This window comes from Sorex araneus, chromosome 2 (assembly GCF_027595985.1).
Source record: "Sorex araneus isolate mSorAra2 chromosome 2, mSorAra2.pri, whole genome shotgun sequence".
Taxonomy (NCBI): Eukaryota; Metazoa; Chordata; class Mammalia; order Eulipotyphla; family Soricidae; genus Sorex; species Sorex araneus.
This window is the reverse complement of record NC_073303.1, coordinates 111,227,354-111,250,023: the sequence shown is the minus strand read 5'-3', so window position 1 is coordinate 111,250,023 and position 22,670 is coordinate 111,227,354. Positions and strand designations below refer to the sequence as shown.

The following is a 22,670-nucleotide window of genomic DNA, read 5'->3' as shown; positions in this document are numbered from 1 at the left end:
TTCTAAGATTTTTCTTTTTTATTCATGGTATGATGGTCTCAAGAAGCAGCAGTAAAAAAAAAAAATGAGTGATAATCTTGTATCAACCATGCTTTATTTTAACATTCTGTTAAATTAGCAGATACCTGCCCTCTCTGCAGACTCATGCCAGTCACATAAATCTGGGATAGAGCTTCATTGCCACACTGCAATGGTCCCATTTAGCTTTTAAATTTTTCCGTAGCATTTAAAAATTAATAAGATCACCATTTGACCAATAAATGTCCAAGTGATTCTGGAACCAGGATATGACTTACTGTTTATTTTAAAGGACTGGGTAAGGGCTGGGGAAGTGGTTAAAGCAGTAGAGCACCTGTCCTACCAGTGTGAGGCCTTGAGGCTGACACCTGGCACCACAAACCACCACCAAGCATACTGAACATCATGAGGTGTGACCTCTGGGGCCCCAAGGTACTGTCCCAGGTATGACCCAAGAAGTAATGAGAACACAATAAAGAGAAGACACCCATGGAGGTTACAATGGAGGTAAAAGTTAAATAAATATAAAAGAATCAGAAAAAGGAGACAGAGAAAAATTACCAAGTAATGGCAGTGCAGCAAATATGAATTTACATAAAATGGTTTTTAAAATTAGTACTTCCAAAACACCTGGGAACTAACATACACCTTAGCTAAAATATAAATTTGTAATAACAGAAGAGGAGAGACACAGATACACAACTGTAAGAAATCACGCAACCCGGAGATTCTTCTGGCAGCGATTTATTCAGAGACCTTCTCATGCAAAATGGGAAAGAAGAGGAACGAGGGACGAACGAGAAGAAAACCATACCTAGCTAGGCAGCTTCCCTTCTTATCTACCCCTCGCTGCCTGCTTACGCCCAAGTGTCTGCAGCTGATAAACTAGTTACAGCTCGTGGTGTGACAAGACATCCTGATTCCTTATCAGGTGTTATCTACGAAGCACGGTGCAATTAACAAGAAACAGGTGTCCACGAAGCACGGTCCCCGTGGCGGCTCTCCACACACAACAGTTCAGAGATTTCTCCTATGAAGTAGTCTTGCTACTCCTTCTCAATGGTTAATTTTCCATCTCTCCAAACATCATTAAAACCCATCACCATCATCAAATGCTGCATGATTCAACACTGTTCCTTGGATCTGTAAAATACGGAAGACCCACTCAACACCAAAGCAGGCTTCCAGCATGCAATAATGCCAGAAAATGCGTGTCCTAGAAAACAATCTTAGTAAGTTTCCCCTCACATCGTGTAGCACTGTAGCACTGTTGTCCAGTTATTCACTGATTTGCTTGAGCTGGCATCAGTAATGTCTCCATTGTGAGACTTGTTGTTACTGTTTTTGGCATATCGAATATGCCACGGGTAGCTTGCCAGGCTCTGTCATGCAGGCAGGATACTCTCGGTAGTTTGCCAGGCTCTCTGAGAGGGGCGGAGGAATTGAACCCAGGTCGGCCACGTGCAAGGCAAATGCCCTACCTGCTGTGCTATCGCTCCAGTCTCCATGGTATAAACACAAATAATTTTATAATAGCATTTTAGACGTCATGAAGGAAAAGCAGTTCAAGACTGGTGGCCAATCTTTGAACTTCTTCCTGGTCCTGAGTCTTACATCACAGTCCCTTAGATTAGCACGAGAATGAAAACAATGGTTCTCTCAGCTAGGGAAGAGACTAAGGGATCTGATGAGACCGGACTGCCACCTCTAGAGATGAGCTTCTCTATTACTGGGGGTGGGGGGTGGGGGGCAGGGGGGGCTTGTGTCTGGGGAACATGTCCTGGCTCCTAAAATGCAGTTTAGATTATTGTGACACATAAGATTTTTCACTGCTTTAATAAAGACATTTTAAAGGGGATCTAAGTGTTCCACATGAATGAATATAAAAATACAAGGGTTGCAAATAATAATGAGTTGATCAAAGTGCTTTTGAAATCCTACAGTGCACTGGAATTGTACTATTACATTAAAGAAAAAGTGAACCTATTGTATGTGAAATTTCTAGATATTACCTTTATTGAGACTTACTATTCAATTTTTTAAATTGCAAACTGAAATGAATGTTCTCCTGGCGGCATCAGAGAGAAAGGAAGGATCTAAAAGAACTAAAGGAGGTTCTTGAAAAGCTGAGGGTGAGGGCACTAGAGTTCCAAAGTGACACTGGGGTACACTGAGGCACAAGGTCCTCATCAGGACTACTCATACGAGGTTACAATAGACGTCTGGGTTAAAAACCGACTCTCTGGCTCCATTAAAAAGAAAGAAAGAAAAAAAAGGCTGCATTTTTCTATCAGACAGAAGCCAGAACAAGAGATGACGCGTAGTCAGAAGAACTGTTTCATCTCTCACTCAGACCTTTGGGTGTATGTCCTTGTTCTAATGTGGACACAGACATTTGACCAGTGTCCCCCATCACCCACCTAGCTTGCCCTTACCTTCCTATCCAGGTTTTCAAAAAGTGAAACGCAACCCTACACAAGCGCCCTGGCAAGGCCAAGGAGAGGCATGAAACGAAGCAGCAGGGCAAACTTCCCTGCTATCAACAAAGCAGCGAACAAGCATCCATCACCCACCAACGGTGCCAAGCCACACACCGGCTGACACCTATTTATCCCTCTGACCTATGGGAGAGGCAAGGGGAGAAAAAAACATCATGAAAGGCTGACATGCAAGTGTATTTTACACAGGAAATCAGAAACAGTCATTCCAGATTCAAATCTCCCAGGCAAATGTCCATGTTTTCCTGGCTGTGCTAGTCGGTCAGGCACTCTAGTGGGACGGAGGGGCCAAGACATGGGGGAGTAGGCAAGGCACACAAGACACACAATTTAGCTGCCACCCCAGCTAACAGGGGAGGGGAGGGGAGGAGAGGAGATGCCTGTTACTGCAAGTGCCTGTGGCAATGAGCTGGTACCCACTGTCCACAGGTTCTGGGAACGGGAGGTGTTGCTGTCTCAGCCCGGCAGGACCTTACCTTTCTGAACTGCCTTAGGGGTGAGGGGGACCAACTCAGAGTACTCAGAGATCACTCCAGGGACAGCTGTGTGCAAGGCAAATGCCATCCTGCCACTGTACTGTCGTTCTGGCCCTGAGCTGCATTTTTGACAGTAGGGTCAAAAAAGATGTGGTGAGATGGATATAAGGCTCACTTTCTGTAGAAAGTGCCTCACACCTTCAAGTGAGCAGAACCACAGCAGAAGCGGCACACACAGCAAAGAAAGAAAAAACAAGCTTCTCCGATAGAAAGTGCCCCTAACTCCCTACTGCAAACTGCACAGGGTCGGTCCCTGGGTTAAAAATGCTTTCATTTTGTTCTAAAACTACCTAACAGAAGCTCAAGTAGATATTTCAACCAATGACACTTAATTCTATCTAAATGGCCAAATAACTTCTGCGGTAGGTCCAAAAGATGAATTAGCAAGGGGAAATTTTTGTTTATTATTTTCAATTTATGACAATATTCAAAGAAGGGCTCAGAATTTTGTAGTGAAACGTTTAGGGAAAAACATTTTAAACTTTCTTGGTTTGCAAAACAAACTTATTCTGATTGAGGAAAACAGTGCACAGAAAATGAATTTCAAAGACAAATTGGTAATTACTACTAAGCCAACTCCAATTACTAATACAAAACCTACACTTAGAAGTGAATGAGGTGGTACTACAAATTTTGGAAGGATTATAAAAATGAGCTGAAGTTTCAGAAATCTCTTCAAACTCTGTAATTGTCTTAATTGGTTAAGCCTCTCCCAAGCAAAGGCGATCCTGGTTTACAACACTAAAAGCTGTTCAAAGTTTGGCACCGGCATATTTATATTCACTTTTTCCAGATATCCTCTTTGCAAAACAGTCCATTTTAAATTGCCTACAGCTAAAACTGTCTTAACTGAGGCAGGCTGCCCAATAACTATTCCTTTCAAAATCCAACCACATTTGTTGGGCTTTCTCTTGTTTTATCTCCCAATACAAAAACACTGAAAAATAGTATGTTGTCTCCTATTTAAATGCTATATCTGTGGTAACACTGGCAAACAACCAAGCAAGAGTCTGAGATTTGAGTTCTGAAAAAAACTGGGAAGGACACCAGATTAGAAGCTCTGCAGTTCAGCAGAATAATTAACCAGCAATTTTTAACATTCAAATCTTTAGCCCATGCTCCCAAACCCCACCCTTCTTCTAAATTATCTTTTTGATTTCTCTTCAAGTCATTTCTTTAAAAAACAAACAAACAAACAAACAAAAAAACAGAAACCAGGAATTGCCACAGTTGGCTAGGCTGGGATGGATACAATGAAAGAAGAAAGTTAAAGCTGTAACAGACTTATTATTTGAGATCTGTCTGGCAGATGAAATGGGGAAAGTGTTTTACTGATGTTTTATTTAGGAACTCTTAAAGAACAGAGCAACTTAATTTAAATTAAAAAAATTAAAGACAATTTAATGGATGTGCTGCCTTAGTTGATGACTTAATAATGTGTCAAATAAATCCAATTATTTAAAAATACAGCATAACAAATTTCTATTTTAAAACACATAGTATTGCTCAAAGGGAATGAGCAGAGCTAATCTCCAAGAAAGAAACTAGGCACTTATTGAGCATTTACTATGCCAGACATCCTGCTAAATGGTCTACATATGTTATCTGACTTTACTCCCCACAATAATTTTAATGAGCCAATCACAATCATTGAAAGCCTTATAGAAAAGCTGTTTGTCACAGCTGACAGTGGCAGGTCTCAGTTTGACTTCAGAACCGACTCCAAAGCCCTGGGCACAAAATTTTCTCTCTTCTAGGTAGAGTATAAAGTAAATGATTTATAAATCAATAAAGCATGACAGAACTACACCACAGTTTTGGGGTTTTCAGGAACGATGTTTGATCATTAAATGAACCAATAATTTAGACTACCAGTAAGATGTAAAGTGATAAATGTTCGGTGGTTTTTTTAAAATGTCAGAGTTCATAATTATCACAAATATGCAATCAAACTCCTAAAATGGTGTGTTCTACACAGCTACTTGAAACGTCAGCCAAGACTACTTTCTAAGTACACGCTCAGATCAAAGAAGGCCAGCACAAACACAGCAAGTGAGGGAACCAAGGCCAGGCCTAGGACATACTCTTTGCAGCAAAGAAACAAACTAAGCTCAATAAAAAAGATACAAGTGGTTTTAAAGGCAAACAAACAAACAAAACTACTTCCTTTAAACAAATCAATGAATGCAAGAAACATGACGGGAATACATTAAAACCGCCTCTGGATCTAAGCATGTTAGCTAACCTAAGTAGGGCTTTTAAGAAAATAATTACAAATCCTCTTCCAAAATAGCACCCTGGGACACTAATGAGTACAGACAGGCTATGAATTGTGAAAGCTCTGCCCGATTATTTAAGAAGACAAACTATTCTGTGCTTCCTCTTCATATCACACTTTCTGCCAAGCCACACATACGTTTCAGGCAATATTCAAAGCGAGTAGCAGATGTAGATTTAAGCAAACAGAATGTGCATTTGAAAAAAAAATTAAATAAAAGCCTACTTTGGGGTGGAGAGAGCTATGGATTACATGCATTAAGAGTTCCGTATTGTGGATCAGGGATCTAGCCCCCACCACACACATAAAACAAAACTCTTCACCCATCCTCTATTGCAAAGCCATCTTTTCCTCTTCCCAATTGATACGTGTTATTTCTGTCACACCTGTAAATTTTGAATTGTTCAATGTTCAATAAAGTGTTTAAGTTTTTGTTACTCAAAAAAGCAACAAAATCGGGGCTGGAGCAATAGCACAGCAGGTAGGGCATTTGCCTTGCACACAGCCGACCCGGGTTCAATTCCCAGCATCCCATATGGTCCCCTGAGCACTGCCAGGAGTGATTCCTGAGTGCAGAGCCAGGAGTAACCCCTGTGCATCACCAGGTGTGACCCAAAAAGCAAAAAGCAAAAAACAAACAAACAAACAAACAAAAACCAACAAAATCGTAAGCCTACAAATCAATTTTCAGAAAGACTTATTCCAGAAATTAAAAAAACAAAAGTAGGTTTGGAGTGACAGTAAGGCTGGGAAGGGTGCTGGGGGGGGGGGGGGGAGTGGGTGCTTGCCTTGCATGCAGCTGACCTGAGTTAAGATCTCTGACATCCCTTATAGTCCCTATAGTCCCTGAGCCTTCTAGGAGTCATTCCTGAGGCAGAGTAAGGAAGGAGTAATTCCTGAGCATTGCAGGATATGGCCTCCAAGAAATAAACAAAAAGCAGGGATGGAGACATACAATGGGCCCCTGCTTTACTTGCTAGCAGATCCAACCCCCAGCACCCCAGCACCTGGGTGCTCTGAGTCTCGCCAGGAGTGATCTCTGAAAGCAGAGCCAGGAGTAGGCCCAGAGCACTGCTGGGGGTGAGTCCCAAACCAAACCCAAACCAAAAGCAAACATTATATACTTAAAAAAAAAAAAAAAAGAACAAAGGAAGAAAGACTGGTGAACAATGATCCCCTGGGGAGCGGAGGTTGGAATAACAATAGTGCAAGTAGCTTTTCAAACTGCCAACCTGGGTTCCATCCCTGGTACTTCATTCAGTCTCCTGAGCCAGTCTCTTCTCTTCAGAAGAGAACCCTGAATAGCAGTAAGCCCTGAGCACTATAAGAAAGTATTCTTGTATCACTTGTAGTCCCGTTGATCTTCGATTTGCTCGAGTGGGCACCAATAACATCTCCATTTGTCCCTGTTGCGAGCCAGTATAGCCCAATGATACCTGCTCACTCCAGGAACAGAAAGAGCCTCAAATCGTTCACTGAGAGATTTGATGAAGACATCTGACCATCCAGTTGGTGGGCGGCCACGAGGTCTTCTGATGTCCTGTGGAATCCAGTTGGTAACAGCTCTAGTCCAACGGTCGTCTCTGAATCGCATTACATGACTGGCCCATCTGATTTTTGATGCCTTGGCAAAAGAGACAGCATCCCTGATTTTTGACCATCGATGGAGTTCCGAACTCCAGATTCCTTCTCTCACTTGAGTGAAACATGATATTCCCAGCATAGCTCTTTCGATTTCATAAGAAAGTATTTTTATTTTTTCTCTTTTTTTTAAAAATAATACTTTCTTAATACATATAAGTATTATTTAAAAGAGAGAGAGAGAGAAAGTAAAGATCCCACCTAAGGCACACCCAGAAATCAACTCTAAATCATAAAGAAAACCCTTACCAATTCACAATCTGCTTTCCCCTCGAGACTAATGCATCTGTCCTTGGCACAATCTGAAGAGATTTGAGGCATGGTACATAGGACAAGTACTGGACCCCGAAACAGAGCTGGTGTGCAGCTAAAAGAGGAAGAGGGCGGGCTCTGTTGCCTCTATACCCTGCCCACTGTCTAGAGACAAAGGGAACAACCCAGAGTGTGCAGCGATAGGTGGGTGTGAAACTGCAGGGATTCTGCCACCGAACTCTTTACACACACGATGTTCAGACACACACATACACATACACGTCCAACACGGTGACCCATGGCAATTTTCAGTTTTTTATTTTTATTAACCTAGAACATGGTGTTTTCAACTTGAAATACATGATGGTATTTAAGTACCTAGAAGGCTCTTAATAAGCACTTTAAGGGCAAGTCCCTCAGGTGCTGCATACTATGACTATACACTAACTTTATCCATCCCACCCTCCAATCCTACTATGCTTCCTTCCTCATTGAGGTCAACTGAAGAGCCATCTTGACAGACCACACACAGTTCATAGAGGCCTCTACTTTCTGGGCATCTCCCTAATTTCACTTCTACAGGGCAAAAATCATTCAAAATATTTCTAAAGAATTAAAATAGCAGGGAGAAATGTTCAATGAATGCTACAGGGGTGGGGGGTGGGAGAGAAAAACATTAAACTACCGAATGAATACATGTCACCATGAAGATAATAGCTTGGGGAAGAAGACTGGAAAGAAATGTGCTAAAATGATCAAGGCAACAGCTCTCCAAGAAATGAAGTCAGAGATGACATCTGATTGTTTATTCTGATGGACAGAAGTTTCTACTGCTGGCCAACTTGCCTAACTTACCAGGATCAGATAAACTGCTGGAAGTAGGGAATCAATCACCGAGAATAACCAACATTAACCGAACCCAGCTTTGGATGAACTGTAACCACCTGAAATTCTTAAAGCCTGCATATTCAATGTTTCGGTAGAGACAGAGCTTTGGAGAGTAACGAGGATTAGTTAAATTAGTTCTGAAGGGAGGCCCCGTGTGAGATTAGCACCCTCATAAAGAGAAAGAAGCTTGCCTTCCCTCTCTCCATTTGCAAGCAATACTCAGTCCTCAGACCACGTGATGCCACAATATGGATTGTGGCCACCTGCAACCTATGCAGACAGCCCACACTAGACACCAGCCCTGCCGACACCTTGATCTGAACCTTTGGTATTTCAAACAGTGAGAAATTAATTTCTGCTGTTTAAGCTACGCAGTATCTTGTTATAGCAGCACAAGCAAACCAAGACATATTAGTTATATAACAGGGAAAAAAATTATCTCCTTTTAGGTCACCTCTGTTGTACAATTGGGGGGGGGGGGGATGGTACCTACTCCCTAAGTAGTTAAGGGGGCTAAAATAATTCACAAAGCCTAGTGTACTAACCTCAACAAGACTTTAGTAGGTTTTCACTATCACCTATTACACAGAAACATTATTTAGCATCCGGGGTAATGGTGCTGATTCGGATCAAAGGAAGTTTTAAGACAACTGGCTCTAATTATTTGATCAATGAATGCTGTGTAACTCCTATCTCCCTTTATCCCATCTCCATATTAGGAAATCAGAAAAATGAGGACAGGGAAGTAGAGATAATATGGTGACTGGAGAGAGAGAAAGCCTATGAATCTGAAACATCCACTTCATGAGACATTTGATGTACAATTATGAGTATAATAAAAAGCAATACCATGAAAAAGGATTACAAAAGAGAAAAAATATTTCTTAGATACTAAAACTATAAGCTAATTATATTCAGTACAATAAAGAACAGATTCAATAAAGAAGAGACAAGCTTCAGAAATTAGATTTCAAGAAAAGGTAATGTTGGGTGTTCCATTATTACTGTGTATATAACAATATAATTGTATTGTACGATATAGGTTTCTATTTCCTGATTCCATTTGTAACTCTTCAAAAGAAAGAAAACAAGTTTCCTGCCCTCTTTCCAACAGGTAACTTTAGGAACAACACCGAGGACGGGAGTGGACACTGGAACGAAGAGCAAGCTCAGTGCAGAATGTAGGGAAGTAGTAAAGGTTACTGGAAACACTGGCATCTGACCCAAAGTGTTAAACTCAGATATAGCACACAGCTTCACAATGCTCCATCTACAGTTTAGAAGAAGGATCCACTGATTGTTTCCTTTAGCTTCAACCATCAAGATGATTAGGACGAGAAAATCAGTTATTACAGATTCTATAAGAAAGCCTAAAGGACATGATATCTCAAAGGAATCCTTAACTGCAACCTCAAGAAGAATAAGGGAAAGCCAACAAGAACAAAAAATGACAAAAATAGAAAATGACCATAAAAGTGTGGTGCTAATAAGGGCAGATAATTCTCTGTGGATTATTTAAGACCAAGCAACAGGGCTGGAGTCATGGTCCAGCAGCTAGGGCATTTGCCTTGCATGCAGCCGACCCGGGTTCAATCCCCTGCATCCCATATGGTTCCCCGAGCATTGCCAGGAGTGATTCCTGACTGCAGAACAAGAAACAAATCTGACTACAAAGCTTCCGGAAGAGAGCGCCTCAGAATGTCCTGACCCCGCACAAGGCTGTTTTTATGGGGGCACCTCTGAAGAGGGTCTGGTTGAGTTTCCCTCCCTGCTCCAAGGAGAACCCCAGCAGTCAAAAACCTCAAGAACCTAACTGCTGCCATGCTCAAGGCCACTCTCCACACGCTTGGACGAGTCTCAACCAAGAGGGGATGAACCTCACCCAAGAGGGGACCAGCAGAAAAATTCAGGTATGCGGGAACCCGTGACTGAGATCTCCAAGCCCGCCTGGATTGGGATGGGGCCTCCTCCCCCCAGTTTCCCAGTAGCTTGGTAGTCACACCCACAAACTGCCCCCCCCCTCCACTCCGCACCAGGTAATCTCATCAACAGCCAAGGTGTGTCCCCCTCCCCCAAAGGAATACAGAATTCTGTGCTGGGGAAAAAAAAAACGGAAGTCCACTTGACAGCCAAAATCTGGGGTTAGAAAACCTGCTGACTACTTTTAATGAGGCGGCGTTACCTTTCCCACCTTTCCAGGAACAATATACCTTACTAGGGTCCAAAGTTTCAAACCAATACTCCAAGAGGCTCGAGATACAATGGGAAAGAGAACCTGAGATCCAGTGGGAAACCAGCCCCACGTGGCTCTGGCTCTCAGGAACTGAGCACGGAAGGGAGAGGAGGGGAGTGCATTCAGGTAGGAGAAACTGAAAAATTCCACTCAAATAGCAGTCAAGTAGCACTAAGCTCACCAAGAATACTTCATCAGGAAGAATAAAAATGACAGACCAAAGTTCCAGAGGAAATCCCAGCTTTCAGCAGCAGAAACAACTGTCTGGGGCTAAAGAGTATAGCAGGTGAGGCGTTTGTTTGGCCCCAGTTTGGTTTGATCCTCAACATACCACAAGACCTCCTGGGACCCTCCAGGGTAATTTCTGAGTGCAGAGTCAAGTATGACCCCAAAACTAAAAATAGTAATTAAAAATGCATTAAAACCAACCAAAAGTCACTTTAAAATTTTATTTTTGGTTTGGGAGCAACCCAGCTCAGGTTACTCCTGGGGGTGCTCGGGACACCACAGGGGATTCTGGGGGAGGCAAGCACCCGACCCACTGTACTATCTCTCTGGCTATCATCACTTTTAACTCTAGTACACCAAGAAGTCCATCAGAGGGGAGCGGTACAGAGGCGCCACCTAAACGACTCTGCGTTCAAGATGGAATGTTTCTAAGAAAAGAGTTGTTTCCCCACAAGATGATACACTACAAGGAGTAGTCCTCATACAGGGACCTTTTAGCATTCAAGAAATATGAACATCTGTGTGAGTTTGTGTGTGTGTGTGTGGGGGGGGGGGGGTTCCTTTAGTGAAAGTATTAGAAAAAGAAGGCTTAGGACAAATCATAATCTGTTCTGCTACAAGTGCTCCTCAGAGAGCTACCTAGCCCGACGGTCACACACTAAAAGCCAACCTCAAACTAGGTGACTCGCTATCTTTGCAAGTTTTCACACAGAAATCTTTAGAAGACTTACCTAGTCAATTGTCAGTTAAGTAACTTGAACTTCCTCCAGATGCTTTTCTATGTATTAGGAAAACAATACACGGCAGAGTTTTTTAAAAAGCACCGAATGTGGCTGGCAAGACAGCCCAGCGGACTGGAGCACAGGCTATGCACACAAGAGGCCCAATCCCCAGCACCACATTGCCCCTACCCCGTCCCCAAGCACTAAAGCAGCTTTGACACCCTCCCCCACACCCCTCCAAAATAACTAAACTTTAAAAAAATCATTGAGAGGCACATAATTACTATAAGATGCAAGAAAGCTACAAAACAAATAATTCTCTCCTACAATTGGCAGGCAGGATCCTGCCAGATATTATTTGAAATAGAATTAACCTCTATGAACTACACTGATAGAAATAAACTGCGCAACTATAAATAAACGCATGTGTAAGGATGCACGAATAACTATCTAAGGAAAGAATATCTTTATTTTACTTTCCCTGAATTTGCTGCAAGCACGCACACACACAAGGACACACACATGCCTTCCCCAAACCAGTCCCTCTCTTTGTAGTATCCAAATACTGAGCCAGTGATATAGGCTGAGGATTTTCCAAAATTTTCTAAAGGCAGACAGACAATGTCTACTTTAAAAGCAGGTAGTATGGCCTTAATGACAATGTACTCTTCTATTCCCAAAATACATATGTCTTGCAGATACATTCAGTTAAAAGCACTCCAAATGTCTTACAGGTGGGGGTGGGGGGAGGAAAGAACCCCCAACTATTTTTTTGCTAGTTTTGGGCCACACCTGGCAGTGCCAGGGGTTACTCCCTGTTCTGTGCTCCAGGCCTTATGTGGTGCTGGGGATCAAAACCAGGGCCTCTCACATGCACACACTTAGCCACTGAGCTATTGTCCCACACCTTGGGAGAAAAAAGCCTTAAATACCAAATTTATACATTCATTCCATCTTGAATTCACATGAAAAGGATTTTTTCTTTATCAGTTACACAGGTGGGGTGGGGGGCTTGTGGGGAGGTATACTGTGATTCTTGGTGGTGGAATATGTGCACTGGTGAAGGGATGGGTATCCGAGCATTGTATAACTGGGACTTAAACCTGAAAACTTTGTAACTTTCCACATGGTGATTCAATAAAAGAATAAATTTTAAAAAAAGAAAAGGTTTTTTTCTGAGCTATAATGTGCTGGATATTCAGAAGTTGTTCAGCAACAGGTGACGATGACAAAAATTTCCTGCAGCTGGCATTCCACTAGAGAGGAGCAGAAACAAGCAGGACGGTCTGTGTTCCCTAAATAAAAGAGTGCCGATTCCCTCGCCGGGTGAGGGGGAAACAGCACACTGTGAAGCGGCAACATCAGTGGTCATTAAGTATAATACAGCCATGGATGTTCTCCAAATAACCAAAATGCCCTTTCAATTACAGTTTTTAAGTCTTCTAATTCTGTGGTTAATCTCAAAATGCGAATAGTGACTTGTTGAATGCTCATTCCAAAAGCATCCAGAGCATCAGGATAATATCAACATATTAATCGTGTTAACAGTAAACAGCTATAAAATGGCAGTGTGAGGCATCTGACTGACCCCCCACTCCCACCCCAGGAGTCAAGTTTACTTTTCTAACCATGTTTCCAAGTAAAAAGAATTACAGCATGTATTTATGGGGAGTCCTGGATCAGCTGACAACAATCTATGGGGTTGGGGCTCTGCGGACTGTACTCCCCTTACCCGCTGCAAAATCAGAGGCCGCTCTCATACGCTACCTGCCTCCCAGTACCTAGAACCTGCTGCCACCAGCCATGGCTGCACCCCCTGGCATGCTCACCCTCAATTGAGCACAACACTGGGGACCTGGTCCCCGCAGCTTCCCTGGAAGTCAAATGCCCTGGAAATCTTCCTTCCTACAGGACACACCCTATCCATACTCCAAGAGTACGGCACCACATTTGATGAAATTCAAAGTAGGAGAACACCTTAGAGGAAAATATTATTTTGGTTCTCCTTTGGGGCAGGGATTGGGGTTCGGGATGGAAAATACCCAAAATATGGTGGGGGAAAGGTGTAGTGGCGGAAGGATTGACTATTAAATCTAATCAATTATGAACTACTATATAAAATAAAAAGTTTAAAAAAATTTTTAAAAAGTAATCTTCCTTCCTGCTGTCCCTAACCTGGCTCACTGCTAGCCCACTTGGGCTTTGCTCCACATTAAGAGGGGACACCATGGTGGGCACCTGTCACCCACCCCTCAAAACCCAAAGTGCATGCCAGGGAGAGCTCGGCTCTGCAGGCCAACAGCCTCAGCCGACACTGCTTGGGAGCAGAGCGCTTCTGCCCAGCTTCCAAGTGGGTCTCTAGGGCCAACTCGCTCTCCCCCTGCAGAAAGAAGTAGTCCCTGGATCTTTAGAACCAAACGTGCATCCATGAGAGAAACGAGGAGGGGTGGAGAGCAGGTTCCTCTCCGCAGGAACTCTCTACAGCTGCCTTCGAGTGGTAGAGAAGCTGATGCGAGTCCTAGAAATACCAGGCCAGTCAGCTACCTCTGGGCAGCGCAATCACACCAGGGTTGGGTGCAGGCTTCCGCAAAGTTCAGCCTCTCCCCCACTTCACAGCCGGACCCAGGAAACCAGCCGCCACACCCTCTTTCCCACCATCTCTGGGCAATGCTTGTTTGTACCAGGAAACAATCACCATCATTACAGAGGATAAAAAGTGTGTCACATTTTTAATAGGTAAAACAGGAGTCAGGCAAAATCCTCCACAAATAAAATTCCATGTTCTGAAATTCACCAAGTTCTGAAAGTCGAATTAGTTATCTCTATTATTCCTTCTGGGGCTAATACTCCAGAGATAAATTTCAAGTCAGGGTTGAAGAACATTATTTACAAATTCTTGGATTTTCAAATGTGGCTCCCAGGAAAGATGAGACTCATATAGTATTATCAAAACTCTTGCCTTAGAGGAAGGAAAAAAAAGGAGTTTTAGGGCTGTTAATGCAGCACAAGACCCACGCAGGAAGCCACGTCCTGGACATCCACCTATAGCCCCAGGCTTGATCCTCAGTGCCACACTGTCCCTTGCATCTATGAGTTACAGTCCCAAGGACCCTGAACACTACTGGGCCCAGCACTGCCGGAGTGACTCCTAAAACAATTTTTTTCTTTTCTTTTTTTAAGGCCACATCCAGCTATGCTCAGGGCTCTGCACTTCTGACAGGGTTTCAGGGAACCACATAAGGTGTCAGGGTTGTCAAACCCAGGTCAGCTGCAAGTGCCTTACCCATTGTGCTACCTTTCTAGCCCCTAAAACAAAATATTTTTTTTCTTTGATGTGCTCTTTTAAAATTTTATTTATTTATTTTTTAATAAGTGAATCACCGTGAGGGTACAGTTACACATTTATACATTTTCATGCTTGTGTTTCCCTCATACAATGTTCGAGAACCCATCCCTCCACCAGTGCCCATTCTCCACCACCAATAAACCCAGTATCCCTCCCAACCCCCAATCCTATCTCCCCCCACCCCACTCCTCCTCTGTGGCAGGGTATTCCCTTTTGTTCTCTCTCTCCAATTGGGTGTTGTGGTTTGTGATGGGCTGTTAATGTAGCACAAGACCCACGCAAGACACAATGTTCAGTCTCTTTCAGCACGCATCTCCCTTCCCGCGCACGGTCTCCAACCACATTTTACCTGGTGTTCCCTTTTCTATCTGAACTGCCTTTTCCCCAGCATGTGAGGCCAGCTTCCAAGCCATGGAGCCAACCTCCTGGTACCTCTTTCTAATATTCTTGGGTATGGGCTGGAGTGATAGCATAGCAGGTAGGGCGTTTGCCTTGCATGTGGCCGACCCAGGTTCAAATTCCAGCATCCCATATGGTCCCCTGAGCACCGCCAGGGGTAATTCCTGAGTGCATGAGCCAGGAGTGACCCCTGTGCATTGCTGGGTGTGACCCAAAAAGAAAAAAAAAAAACATTGTGTATATCTAATAGTCTTGGGTATTAGTCTCCTACTCTGTTAAAACAAAAATATTATTAAAGGAAGGACATTCACTAAGTTATACAGTTTACACCAGTGGTATCCAACCACCAATCTGAAGAAGTTTTTTGTTGGTTCGAGAAAAGGTTAATGACAGTAGTTTATCAATCACTGACCTGTGGACTGATGCCAGTTGAAGACAGAAAAAGTATGGGTACCGCTGGTCTAGAAGCCCTAAAAAGTCAGTCAGAAGAAGCAGAGCAGTAAGGTAGATGAGGTTTAAGAAGTGACTAGGGTGGGGGAGGCAGGGTTATAAGAATTCGAGACTAATAACGAGGGAGCCCATGTGGAGTTCCCACAGAGAAAAAGATTCAGCAAAACTTTGAGAAGGAGAAAGAGACAGGAAGGTGCTGTTAGGTCCGGGTCCGCCGCCCCACCCCCAATTCTGTCAGTATCATTCATCAACAGGGCATCTAACGGATGCTCAGTATCATGAACACAACCAATTTCAAGTTTGAAAAAAAGTTAAAAAGTTGAAAGATGTTGAAAAGCTGAAAGAAGTCAGATAAAGTTGTAGTAACAGAATTCAAAATAAAATTGCACACATCTGCACAAAGATGGACTACAGCTACCCCTAAGGTTTAAATAAACAGCCTAAAAGTGATGTTTTGGATCATAGGCTGCCCAGGTAGGTAGCTTCTTTTTTTCATTGTTGTTTCTAAATTAGGCGTATCAATTATATGAAAGAATAGTAAATACTACTGTCAAATAATCCTACATGCATAGATCAAAGAGAAACTCTAAAACCACAGAAAATTTCTCAACCCAAGAAACATGCTATAGCTAAGAGTCAGTGTTTCAGTAAGGGAAACTCTAGCCATTACAGTGTAATCCTAGGTTTCATTTAGGTATTAAGTATTCACATCGACTGTGGTGATTAGAACTACGGCCTCTTTTCCGACTGGAACCATGGAGGGCGCAGAAAAGAAGAAAGTTCCTGCTAAGCCAGAAACAGCAACTCGAGAGAAGAAAAAAAGAAGCTTCCTCATGTGCCAGAAACCCTGAAGAAATAGCAACAGAACTTTACAGAACTGAAGATTAAGCACCTGAGAAAGCAGTTTGCTCAAAAAATGTTTTGAAAGGTGAGGAGGTAGCTGATCTATGGAAAAAGCTAACTAAGCATTATCATAAGGAATATAGATGTTTTGAAATGCAGATGTACAGAACAGAGATTATCTGGCGACTTTCACAGTCCTGCAGAACCCAAACTAGCTTTTGTCATCAGGATCAGAGGTATCAAAGATGTGATCCCCAAGGTCCAAACCGTGCTACAGCTTCTCGGTCTTGGTCTTGGTCTTCACAGCACCTTTGTTAAACTCAACAAGGCTTCAACTAACATGCTGAGGATTTGTGGAACCCTTTATTGCATGGGGGGTGGGTGGAGGAATGGGACCCTAACCTGAAGTTAATAAATGAATTGATCTACAAGTGTGGTTATGGCAAAATCCACAAGAACCAAATTGCCTAAAGGATGAAGCACTGATTTTCACTCTTGGTGAACACGGCATCATCTGCACGGAGGATATGATTCATGAGATCTAGACTGTTGGAAAACACTTCAAAGCAGCAAACAACCTCCTCTGGCCCTTCAAATTATGCTATTCTAGGGTGAGATGAAGAAAAGGACCACCCATTTTGTAGAAGGTGGAGATGCTGGCAATAGAGAAGCCCAGGTATTCGGTTGATTAAACAGATTAACTATAAGGTATCTACCATATTTTTATAATCTGGTCAGTTAATAAACAACTACTATAAAAATTTTTTAAAAAGTTAAACATGTTTAGTATTTCATCAACTTATTCCTCTAGTGAACTAAAATTACCAAAACTTGATGCAAATACATTATTCATCCCAGTATCATAATCTCAATGTTAAAAATTGTTACAAGATATTTTCATTCAGAAATAACACTGTAAAGCAATTCAGAATACTACATGTTTAGCTAAAATATGCCCTCAGCAAATGATATGAAGAAATGAAAAATGGTATTAATTATATCATAAGGGGGTGGAAATGTAATCTTGTCTCTAGTGTCAAAAGATTCACAAGACCTCTTCCTTTCATGGAGTATGAAAAAGTCAAATTTAATCTCCTGTCATATATACCTCCTCCAGTATATTCTAAAATTCAACATTTAGAGATTGAAAGTTTATTATATTCACTATTTGCTTCCAGGCTAAATCAAAATTGGAAAGCAAAACATTATTGTATCAAGTGCAGAAAGAAAAAAGGATGGGCAATTTTATTTTTGTTTTTAGGGTTTATTATTTACTCAGTAATCTATGTGTTTAAAAATGCAATTTTTGGAAGATTAGAATTCACCAGGCTCTGGGTCCTACACCCAGCATCTATCAGGGAACAGAACCTGCATGGATTCAGTCTTTAAGTAATTTAATGACTAATATCCAGAGTACTGGAGCTCATGAAAAGAACAGGATAAATGGGACAGAACTAAAGGATAGGCAATTTTAATTATGACACACTGAGGACTAAAAACTTTGCATACCAAAATGACAGATAAGCAGGTAGGCACAATAAAGGGAGTGAGGAGAAATTCTAGAGGCAATGAAATCATTTTCTAAAAATAAAGCAGCATATGAATATCATTTTATATTTGTCCTGGAAAACCTTCATGAATTTGCAAAGAATCATTGTGGAGGGAGAGAGGTTTAAAATTGCACAAATGGGGGTTGAAGCGATAGCAAAGCGGGTAGGGCATTTTCCTTGCACGTGGCCAACCCAGGTTTGATTCCCAGCATCCCATACGGTCCACTGAGCACCACCAGGAGTAATTCCTGAGTGCATAAGCCAGGAGTAACGTACATCGCCGGGTGTGACCCAAAAAGCAATAAATAAATAAATAAATAAATAAATTTTAAAAAATTGCACAAATGATTTGATGGCATCATGAAACTTAAAATTTCATAAATAACCAAAAAAAATGGATTAAAAGGCCAGATGACTCAAGAAGTCTGTAAACTCTATTCTCGGAAGTCTGTCACAGTAATTCCTATTCAACTTTCATTTACTTCTTGTATAAATGATTATTCCTAGATTTTAGTCCAAACATGTACAGATCTTTGTGTCATTTGAACCACCAATTCCCAACATGATAACAATTTTGACACTTGGAGCCACATAATTCTTCTTCTTGGAGGACCGATCCAGTCAAAACTGAAGATAAAAAGATGAGAAGCAAATATTGTCTCATGGAAATGATAAAGTTAATTAAGAATGATTAGAGTATCTTTTATATTTGCTTTACAATCACTATGTCTTTCTCTTCCATCTGTCCCTTTTAGTATAGATTTGGCAACAATACAGACACTTTCTCTAAGGCCTTCTCAAACCCACAGCAAGAAATTTTGAAAGATAATTCTCCAGAGGCAGCACAATCCAGAAGATACTTTATAAAGAAAGACTCTAATCTACTCCAAGGAGGATAAGAGATGCATACTCTGCTTAAAATAGTCACAATAAGTACAAAGTGCTACTCTAAGTGCAGTGGATCAGTCTAATAAAAAAACCGTCCCTACAAATTCACAATACAATGTTATTATAGTTACAAAATACAAGCACATAATACAAGCAGGGAATGTGAAGGGGGGCGGGAGTTTGACTCTTTTCTAATACTTCAATTCAACAGTACTATAGAGAGGATGCAAAAGAAATGTTGCAGTATGTTGTTTGTGATGATGCTGAACTTTTCCAGTGAGATCTCTTCTTAGACGGTAATCATCTGACATTAGAACACATTAGAGAACCAACCCAAAGAAAATCAACCTAACTTCCATGCATGTTAAAGGTCAAAACATTTAAGAGTTCCTACCATCTATTGAACAAGGAGCTTTCCAGATGCCATTACAAAACAAAAATTTCAATAGACACCTGTCGGGAATAAAAGTAGATAGCCACATTCTGTACACTAAGCAGAATGCCTTTTCATTGTTGGAGTGCCCTGCACATAATGTATTTTACTGCCTCAGTGTGAGAGAGATCAATCTACTTCATAGCTCAGGACTCCAATTTTTTCATCTTCATTTGTTTGTGAGTCCGCATGAACTATCATAAAATACCACCAACTGGGTGATTTCAACAACAGAAATTTTATTTTCTTCTAGTTCTGGAGGCTGCAACGTCCAAGATGAAAGTGCTGGCTCCACTTGGTTTCTGGCGAGCGCTGTCTTCTGCATGGCAGATGGCTACTTTCTGCCTGTGTCCTCATGTGAGGAAGCAAACTCTCCAGTGTGCCCTCCCAGAGGGAAGGACACTAATACTATCAGACCAGCGCCCCACTTAACATGGATTTTAAGTTTTATCTCTAACTTCCTGTTCCAGGTAGGCACCATCTCCAGCCATCACACTGTGGTAATTAGGACCTCAATATTTGAACTTTGGAAGGTCACATTCAATCTCTAACAATTTTTACTAAACATCCTACATTTGTTATTAGTTTACCATGTGACAGTCACTATGTTGCCATGTATAATAATCCTACAGTTGTTTTGGGTGGGTGACACTGTTATTTCTATGACCTAGAAAGGCTTAGAAATTGTCCAGTACTGGGGCTGGAGAGATAGCACAGCAGGTAGGGCGTTTGCCTTGCATGAGGCCGACCCAGGTTCGATTCCCAGCATCCCATATGGTCCCCTGAGTACCACCAGGGGTAATTCCTGAGTGCAGAGCCAGGAGTAACCCCTGTGCATCGCTGGGTGTGACCCAAAAAGCAAAAATAAATAAAATAAAATAAAATAAGTTGTCCAGTACCTGGTACTAGAGAGATAGTACAGTGGATAGGCACTGCATGCAGTCAACCTTAAGTTTGATCCCCAAACCACATATGGTCCCTAGAGGACTGGCAGAGAGAAGAATGATCCCTAAGGAGAGCCAGGAGAAAGTCCTGAGCACAGCCAGGTATGGAACCCCCACAAAACAAAACAATAAAAAAATCCGTCTACTGCAGTACTATAAAATTAAAATGCAGTTTAAAAGAGGAAAAAAACCCATATCTTGTAATTTCCTACTTGGAAAAAGGGCAAATCACTAATCTATAGCTTTCATTTGGCTCTGAACAGTGTTTGTATTTTTATTGAAAAAAAAAAAAAGAAGCTATTATGTTAAAATCACTGGAGGGAACCACAATGAAACTTGGAGTAAAGGATCAAGTTCTCACCAAATGGAAGTATTGCAGACATGAGGTTCTGTCCACAGTATTTGTTTGAAACTGGGATTAACAGCGTACCTCTTGGGGGAAAAAATAATTCAGTATAATGTTGTTCTTGGTGCATGCGCCCACTTAAGTGAAGATACAGGTAGAATGAGCATGAAGAGAACAAAGTTTCCAAAAGAAAAAAATATATTTCTCTGAGAATCATGCGTTTTTCCCTAGTTACTACTGCTATTTTTACAAAGCAACAAGCCTTAATGTTACATAAAACTGCTAGACCATATTAATGGGAAGGAAAAACACAGAAATTTGGAAATATCATGAAAAATCTTTTCCAGACTCAGAATTATGGCTAGTGCTAAAATTCAAAGACTGAAGGAAATAGATAAGGAAATAATGCTTTTGAACTGTAAGCATACGCTACAGGAAATGTGCATAGCTTGAAAACAACAGCATTTTACAGTGTTTGTAAGTCAACATCCTGTAGATGTTATGATTAATAATATCCACAATTTGTTCAATTATAAAGTGTTTTAGACTGTCAAATTAACAAAAAAACTCCTCGTTCCTTCAAAAGCTATCTTGAAAGGGCTCTGGAAATCATAACTATCTATTGACAAAGACTACACTGTATCTTTTTCATAAGAGAAACTTCTTGAAATACCTATTTCCCCAACTTTTTCACAATACAGATGCCAAATCAACTAGAAAATTTTTTATAAACTGTAGATGCAGCATCAGCTTACTTGATAATATGCAAATTAGCCTTTTTTTCTCTCAGATTTTAAGCCTGTGCCCTTTTCATTTCTTACCTATCAACAAGCATCCATGTCTAAAATAAATTTCAAGTTCTGATTTCTTCAGTATTTGATACAAGAAGCCAACCAGAAATTTACCCTAAAGAGAAATGGAACATCTGGTAAAATGTGTAACTTGCTTTAAGAACACATCTGCTGCGAAGGTTAGTATTCCAGTGTGATTACTGCAATCTCCAGGCTAAATGATATAAACGTAACAGAATAAAATGGCACTAAAGAAGCTTCTTCTTGAGCCCAAACTGTTGTTAGTGTCTTCTTCACAATGTGCTAACAATTGGGCCTCTCAGATGATACTTGAAGTACTTCTGTAGCAAGTACATACCCTGGTTCAAAATATGGACCCATTCAATAGACTGCTTTTAACACTGTGATTGCTGACTGCATCCCCCCACCCCCGTCCCGAGTATTTACCTAGGCATTAATCAAGTAGAATGTAGGCTATTCTTGTCTGTGATTCATCAATCTATTCTGCTTTTATTTTTAAAATCACCAATAAAACAATCTGGAATTGAAGAGGTAGGACAGGAAAACTGAAAAAGCCCAGATGACCAGAAGAGATGGCATTAGTAACTGAAAAATGGCTACTTGGACAAGCACACCTCGCTCAGTGTGCTTTCTTCTCAGCTGACTTTTAACTTCCAGTTTTCTGCCATAAACAGCAACAACAAAATTCTACACTCACTGCAGTATAAACTGCCTCACACTTGTGACACTTTAAAAAGCCCCTACTGTGCCATCAAAGGTTCCCAAACAAGGCAAGAGCTGCAGAGCAGGAGCAAAAGCCACTTACGTTCCTAACAGCTGTGAAGGATCATTCCCCTACAGTAACAGAAATCAACCGAAAAGTGTTTAGAAATAAAATGTTTCCATCACCTCACACTACCAGCTACTTCCATTAGTACCCACGAAGGAAGCACTGGATTTTACCCAGTTTTTTAATACAATAAACATTACTGGCAGTAGGAAGAGAATAAATTACAGGCTGATTCTACTACTAAGCATAGGATTATCATCAATGTAGGGAATGAATGTTTGACTTTCCCTTTCTTTCCCCTCAAAACTCAACTACACAACCAAGTCTCAGGGAACAGTTTAAAAGTGCTATTTATGAAGTTTGTTTGGAGTTTCATATTCTGAATTAAAACCATATTGCTCAAAATATGAAATATTTAGCACCACAGCAGGAGCTGATTTTATACCAAGTTCAAAGTCAATGATAAGCCTTATGGAATGAATTGTCTATATGTAGTTCTCTGAATATCCTGACTACCTACAAATTGAAAAGGATATAGTATACATATCCTGGATTAAATGGGTGACCAAATGAGCTCAAGTCCCCCCTTGAACATT

General features: G+C 41.3%; 1 protein-coding gene and 1 pseudogene across 1 annotated transcript in view; one reads left to right on the top strand and one right to left on the bottom strand.

Annotated features, from left to right (window-relative positions):
• The window catches only part of EIF3H (eukaryotic translation initiation factor 3 subunit H), a 95,513-nt gene that overhangs the window by 17,951 nt on the left and 54,892 nt on the right, over nt 1–22,670 (bottom strand). The gene's annotated exons all lie outside the window — the stretch shown is intronic.
• On the top strand, nt 16,245–17,020 carry LOC105942966 (60S ribosomal protein L7-like; annotated as a pseudogene).